This window comes from Physeter macrocephalus, chromosome 8, assembly GCF_002837175.3.
Source record: "Physeter macrocephalus isolate SW-GA chromosome 8, ASM283717v5, whole genome shotgun sequence".
Taxonomy (NCBI): Eukaryota; Metazoa; Chordata; class Mammalia; order Artiodactyla; family Physeteridae; genus Physeter; species Physeter macrocephalus.
Window position 1 is genome coordinate 33,719,265 of NC_041221.1, and position 8,028 is coordinate 33,727,292.

The window sequence follows — 8,028 nt, forward strand, 5'->3', positions numbered from 1 at the left end:
CTCAGTCACTTTTTTTATCTCTTCTTCTTCTGGTGCCCCTATAATTCGAAAATTGGTGCTTTTAATGTTGTCCCAGAGGTCTCTGAGATTGTTCTCAATTCTTTTCATTCTTTTTTCTTTATTCTGCTCTGCGGTAGTTATTGCCACTCTTTTATCTTCCTGGTTGCTTATTCATTCTTCTGCCTCCATTATTCTGCTATTGATTCCTTGTAGAGAATTTTTAATTTCATTTATTGTTCATCATTGGTTGTTTGCTCTTTAGTTCTTCTAGGTCCGTGTTAAACTTTTCTTGTATTTTCTCCATTGTATTTCCAAGATTTTGGATCATCTTTACTATCATTACTCTGAATTCTTTTTCAGGTAGACTGCCTATTTCCTCTTCATTTGTTTGGTCTGGTGGGTTTTTATCTTGCTCCTTCATCTGCTGTGTATTTCTCTGTGTTCTCATTTTGCCTACTTACTGTGTTTGGGGTTTCTGTTTCGCAGGCTGCAGGTTCATAGTTCCCGTTGTTTTTGGTGTCTGCCCCCAGTGTGTGAGGTTGGTTCAGTGGTTTGTGTAGGCTTCCTGGTGAGCAGACTGGTACCTGTGTTCTGGTGTATGAGGCTGCATCTTGTCTTTCTGGTGGGCAGGACCATGTCCGGTGGTGTTTTTTGGGGGTGTCTGTGAACTTATTATAATTTTAGCCCGACTCTCTGCTAATGGGTGGGTTTGTGTTTCTGTCTTGCTAGTTATTTGGCATGGTGTGTCCAGCACCATAGCTTGATGGTCATTTAGTGGAGCTGGGTCTTAGCATTGAGATGGAGATCTCTGGGAGAGCTTTCCCCATTTGCTATTACATGGGGCCTGGAGCTTTTGGGTGGGCCAATGTCCTGGTCTTGACTCTCCCACCTCAGAGGCTCAGGCCTGACACGCGGACAGAGTACCAACACCCTGTCAGCCACACGGCTCAGAAGAAAAGGGAGAAAGGAAAGAAAGAATAAAAGATAGATGGATGGAAGGAAGGGAGGGAGGGAGGGAGGAAAGAAGGAAGGAGGAAGGAAGGGAGGATGGAAGGAAGGGAGAAGGAAGGAAAGAAAAAAATAAAGTTATTAAATTAGAAAAAAATATTTTTAAAAAAGAAAGAGAGAAATAAAGAAGATAGCAACCAAACCATAAAACAAATCCACCAATGATAACAAGCGCTAAAAATTATACTTTTGGGAAGTCTGAGGTCTTCTTCCAGCATTCAGTAGGTGTTCTGTAGGAGTTGTTACTCATGTAGATGTAGTTTTGATGTATTTGTGGGGAGGAAGGTGATCTCCACGTCTTACTCCTCCACCATCTTGAATGCACCCCCTAAAATTTCTTCAAATTTAAATGATGTGGTTATTTAAAGGCCATGTTTATATTGCACATATTTATAATATTGAAATGAGTTTTAAAAACAACCAAACAAAAAAATCCCCAGTAAAACCAGTGCATTCCTTAGCTAGAATGACATACAAACAAAAGTGTTAATGATTTTAGAACATCTGAATGATGATATCTATTCCTGTGACAACTCAGTCCAGAAGAACGTTGAAGAGTTAAAACCGATAGTGTTTCGTAAATATGAAAATAGAAATTCACCATTCACTCGGTTCATGAGATCATTAAAAGATTCATGGAGTTTATTTTATATATATATATATATATATATATATATAGACACACATATAAAAGATTTTAAATAGCATTGCTTTTCTAACTTTCTTATTCTGGCAAGTATTGACAACCAGGAATTCTTAGACTGCATTGAGGTAGAGGAATGGCCATAAAGAATGAGTGTTGGGCTTCCCTGGTGGCGCAGTGGTTGAGAGTCCGCCTGCCGATGCAGGGGACACGGGTTCGTGCCCCGGTATGGGAAGATCCCACATGCCGCGGAGCGGCTGGTCCCGTGAGCCATGGCCACTGAGCCTGTGCGTCCGGAGCCCGTGCTCCGCAACGGGAGAGACCACAACAGTGAGAGGCCTGCGTACCGCAGAAAAAAAAAAAAGAATGAGTGTCCTTCATTCTCTGTTGTCTCTCTCTCTCTCTCTCTCTCTTCCTCTTTCTCTCTCCCTCCCATTGCTCATATATGTCTTGGAAAACATGTATAGGATATCTTCTTTATTTTTTGCCAGTATATGACTCTTTTTTTGTCTGACTCTTTTTTCCCCTCAGACTACTACTAAATAATATTTCTTTTCTTGATCCTGCGTTACTCTGATTAATATTGTTGACTTAAGGTTATATGTCCATTCCATTAACTGATCAAATTTTTTACCCTCCACCCTGGATGCCCCGAGTTCCCATTGGCATAAATAGCTTATGTAATTAATCATGGGAATAGTCATCAATAAAACAAATCATTAAACAAAAAACAAAATGTCAACTCATGTGCAATCAATTAAATGAAATGAAGAATGAATACCTAATATTTACATATGTCAACCTAGTTCCAGTGATTGCAACTGCTTTGTTCTTACATCTAGCTATTACCACTTGTTAGTCATCTAAAAATCAAGAATAATTTTGAAGCTCAAAAATCAAAATCTTGATTTTTATCTACTCCTCTTCATCATTCCCTTTCCTTTCCTTCTGAAACAATTTAGTTCAAAAACTACTGTGGGTGACTGAGCAAAGTAGGTAAGTATCTGCATGCAAAGGAGAGATGAGACTCTCCAGCAGCCTAGTAAGAGTTTAGAGTTCAAGTTGATTAAGGAGGATTCGGCCTGGAAAGCTGACCCAATGGGTGTGATGTCCAACGTCATAGGGAGAAAAGAGGGCATCCTTGAGGCGGGGAGGTTGAACGTAGATGTTGGGGTGTTGGAGCATGAATGGAGTCAGCAGGGAATTTGCAGGAAGTAGATTGTTGGTGTCAGCTACGAGAGGAGATTGGTTGCATTCAGCAGAATTAGTCAAATAAGCCAATAAATGAACATATGCGATTTTTTGGGGTAATGTTCACATTTCCAATTGATTGAACTTGCTTTTTATTTATAAGCAACCTGCAGTCATATATCTGCTGGGTTGAATTATCTTGCCTCTCAGTTGGGACTCCCTGCTCATCTTTACTTCCATTTAGAGAATAAATTCTGCTCAGACCTGCTTTTCTGGCCACTTACACCCATATAAAGATGGTAAAAAATCCTCTCCTAACAACACTACACCTGTATAGTGGTGAGCGTGAAGGGTCTCCTCCCACTCTCCCACTAAAACAGGCCTCCAGCATTTTTCAAGTAGATCATTTCCAAGTCACAGAACTGCTGAGTGAGTGCAAAAACTTCACAGTATACTATTTCAGTGTTGAGAACCTGAAGAAACTGGCACACAGGAAAATATTGGGAGTTAAAAATTTTCAGTTAAAAAAATGGTTTCTTAATATCAGTACTTTCAGTAGAATAGAATAATAACTTTTTAAAAGCCCTTCTCAATAAGCTGTTATGCAACACTGCACAAGCACTACTTTCCTCTTAACCATCCATCTCATCTTTATCACTTTATTGACTCTCTCCTTCCAAATGTCTTGAATATTGAATTCCTACTTCCTCCTTAAAGACGAATTTCTTATGAAGATGTGGAAACAGTTACACAATGGTTGTTTGGGGAAAATTCATTACAGTCCATTACTGAAGTCACAATGTAGGTACAAGCACTTTTGGATCAGACAAGGTCTATTGAGTAAGTTGCTGCCATAGTTCCTACATGGGAAGTTTCTAAATAAAAGTTATATTTCTGGGTAGCATGTTTTGGTATGATGTATTGAATTGTTGCCAACGGTTTTTTGTTACTTTGTATGTTAGTACGCATGTATGAACCTTATTTTACAGAATGCATCCTGCTCACATCACCAAAACAGAGGATGGTGGCTTTGAGAAGTGGAAAAGCAAGTAGGCACAGAATGTATCTTATTTGCTATGTATTCAGTGTCTGCCAAGAGAATGTTAAGACCTATATGGTCTACAGTTTTAGCTTTTTAAAATTCCTTAAGGTAAGTAAATTTACTTCCTAAAATATTGTCCTCAGTATACGCTATTGAATAAAGAGAAGAAATAGGTCCCTGCATATTTCCTGTTGTTTTCTTTCCCCTAAAGATTGGCTTTGCTCAGGGGAAGGGTAAGCTGGGACGAAGTGAGAGAGTGGCATGGACATATATACACTACCAAACGTAAAACAGATAGCTAGTGGGCAGCAGCCGCATAGCACAGGGAGATCAGCTCGGTGCTTTGTGACCACCTAGAGGGGTGGAATAGGGAGGGTGGGAGGGAGATGCAAGAGGGAGGGGATATGGGGATATATGTATACATATAGCTGATTCACCTTGTTATAAAGCAGAAACTAACACACCGTTGTAAAGCAATTATACTCCAATAAAGACATTAATAAATAAATGAAAGCAAAAAAAAACACAACAAACCATTCTGGTGTGCTGTTACTCGAAAAGTAAAGGGAAAGCCTCATGATTCCCGTGACTGAAGGTAGTTGGAAGACAGATGTTATTTATCCAGGATGACTAGAGAAAACTTTTCTGAAAGGAAAATTTTGAGCTGTTAATTAACTAAATGATGAGACAATCCATCTATGATTAGACCTGGATGAAGAGCATTCCAAGTCAAACCAACAGTAAATGCAGGGATTTTTCCCTCACCACGGTGTGTCAGAGCTTGGATTTATCCCCCTGTTTCTTGGCTCTATAGTTCTTCCAGGCTACTTTGTAGCAGTTTGAGTAAACCATCACCTTCCACTGGAATCCAAAAATCTAGGAGGAGCTTCAAGCTGTGACTAGACTCCCAGTGGATTCATCAGAGGTTAACCCAACCTGGACCCTGGAGTCTCCTCAAATGTCCATCGGTGAAAATTCCCAGGCAATTCTAGCTGCCTCTCAACCTATCTCTGCAGTGTTAATAAAGAACCTCAGTAACTTGACTCTCAACCCTAGTAGCAAATTGCTATCCACTCTACCAGAATATTCACCTCAACAGACTGGACGGAGACTTAATCTACAGGAGGAGGGGGGGAGGACATTGTAAATTGCTTGGAGAGAAAGGATGGAAAGGGTGATTCAATATATTAAAAATTGCTATAGCAAATGACTTTCTCTGTCTGAGTCTCAAAGAGAACCTCAGCAGAAGGATGTTGAGACTCAATCAAGAATGGAAAGATTTATGTAGCTGTCATTATTGCCTGTATCATAGAGATCCTTCTGAGGATAAGTATGAGAATAATTACAACAACAGTTACGGCAGTAGTTATGATACAGGGTCGGATGAGCCATAAACTTTATTCTTGTACTATTTTTTCCTGCTAGTAATTTTAGGATCATTATGAAGCAGCTTGGGAAAGCTACTCTACACTAGGGCAGATTGGGTACCAATATTTTGATAACCTGTAAGTTCTGTGATGTCTTTTTTTCTTGCATCTCTTTTCTACCTTAATACAAGTAACTTATAAGGAATCTATGTAACTTGCATCTGAATGACTTGAATATACTTTAGTTCCACTTTGATTTGACACAAAGGAGCACTAATAGGTCTTAGGTACTGCCTGTTTTAGAAGGCTGAAGTCCCTGTAAAACGAAACCCAATATCGAGAATTTGAAACAAATTATCTTGTGTGGAAGGAATGTAAAGAAAACACTGGGTGGCTTGGCCAGAGCACTGTTAGAGCAGCGTGTTGAATTGTAATAAAAGTTTTCAGTAGCAAATGTGTGTATAGAGGATCTTATTAAAATTTGAGACATATTTGAGTACCTTTAAAAAAAATTCTTGTCATTTTAGACTTGTTTTTGTTAGCTATATTTTAAATGAATAACACTTGCCCCCATCGCATACTCAGGATGTAAATATCTGGCATTCTATTTTTGTGTGTGTGATATTGTCCTCTTGGAAGGGAAGTTTTATATATTTGGGTAAGGTTAGAAAACAAGGGCACAGATATTTGCACATATTAACCTCTTGGAAGAGATGTCAAAATGGAGAGAAGTAGAAGGGAAGTTAACAGGTTGGTGATGATTGGAGAGAATTGAAAGAATGGTAGTGGTATGTAAATAGTATGGGAAGATGCAATTCAATGGTGTTTTACTTCAGTTATTTTCTTTCATGACCCTTGTGTACACAGGCCTGGATTTCTTTGTGGGATACAAGAGATATGTAAAATTAGTCTTCTGCTCTCCAGCTATGTTTAGTTCAATTTAAAAAGATATTGAAGAATTGGGTACCTAAGCAAAGCAGCTGGAGACCTGGGGTAAAGAATAAAAGCCATCCTTATAAGGTAGTAGGTAAGGAACAACAACCTGTTGGTATTCAGAATTCAGTAGAAGCAGAAACAGCCCAAACCTGGAGGGTTATGCAAATAAACAGCAAAGAAGTTCAACAGTAACATTAAATATTAATATCTACCAAACTCGGTCTTCAGAGTGTGTATGTATAAAATATACACAAAAACATGTTTACGTGGGTATATATGTATAAGCTATACATGATGTATCTACACTATATAGATATAAGACAGCCCCCAACAAGAACATGTCTCAAAGTCAAAATGTCAGTAGTGCCTGTTTTACACTTTAAAAAATATAAAGATCCCATAACTCATTAAACATTTAAGAATTTTTTATTCTATTTAGAACTACCCAAACCATCATGGTCTACAGCATGGGTGAATGTAGGGTCATCTGGAGGTTTCGTTAAACTTGCAAGTTTTTCCCAGATGCAGGGTCATCTTGACTACTGTATGCATTTGAAAATCATTGACTAGTGAAAAGAACAAACTTAATTCTGTTGCAATCCTGTTAAATTTATAAGCTTATGAGATCTCATAATCTAAGAACATGGTTGAACAAAACACTCACCAAAACAAAACAAAACAAAAATCAGTAAATGCAAACTGTATGAAACAGACACAGAAGAAAGTAAGGATATTAGTTTCCTATGGATGCTGTAACAAATGATCACAGTGTTTTAAAACAACAGAAATGTGTTCTCTCGTAGTTCTGAAGGCTGGAAATCCAAAGTCACTGGGCTAAAATCAGGGTGCCAAGTGGGCTGCCCTCCCTCCAGAGGCTGTAAGCCAGAGTCCGTTTCTTGCCCTTGCCCTGGCCTCTTCCAGCTCTGATGGCGGCCAGCATTCCTTGGCTTGTTGCCACAGCACTCTAGTTTTTGCCTCCACAATCATATTGCACCTTCTCTTCTGAGTCTAATCTGCTTCTGCCTCCTTTTTGTAAAGGACATTTGTGATTGCATTTATGGCCCATTTGGACAATCCAGAATAATCTTCTCATCTCAAGATCCTTAACTTAATCACAGCTACAGAGTTATTTTTTTCATGTAGGGTAACATTCACAGTTATGGGGATCAAGAGTGGCCTATTTGGGGTCGATTATGCATCATACCACAGCAAATGTGGCTGAGATAGAGGGATAGAATGAAAAGGGGTGGGAACTGAGCCCCAGTAAATAGTGATGAGTCAGATTATTTACTTCTTTTAAATCGAGATTAAAAATTTGCATTCTCTTCTGATATCAATACACTTGACCCTTGAACAACATGGATTTGAACTTATAAGCAGATATTTTTCAACAGTAAATACTACAGTACTACACAATGCGTGGTTGGTTGAATGTGTGGAATTAGAACTGAGGCTATGGAAGAACCTCAAAAATAGAGGAACTCTGTACAGGGAAGTTCAGCTATAGGTTACAGTTAGATTTTTGACTATGCAGACGGTTGGCACCCCTAACCCCTGTGTTTTTCAAGGGTCAGCTATGGTAAGGTACTAGTGGATCAGCAATCTTGGTAGATGTTAATCAAAAAGTAACATAGTCAAATGTATTATGTGGAAAACTCAATCTGAACTCTAAAGTACCAGCCTGGTTACAGAAAGATTATTCAGAAGTTTGTTGCCGTAGTCCAGAGACAAGTGTACTGTGGCACAGACCAGCATTTTAGCAGTAGAGTTGGTACAGTCCTCCTATCTGGAATATCTCCTAGAGGATTTATTGAATAACTGCATATTAGATGTGAAGGAAT

At 38.9% G+C, this 8,028-nt stretch overlaps 1 pseudogene; it reads left to right on the top strand.

Moving 5' to 3' along the window:
* The first annotated feature begins 3,809 nt into the window (after positions 1–3,809).
* LOC112066781 (developmental pluripotency-associated protein 3-like) lies at positions 3,810–5,278 on the top strand (annotated as a pseudogene).
* Positions 5,279–8,028: the final 2,750 nt, after the last annotated feature.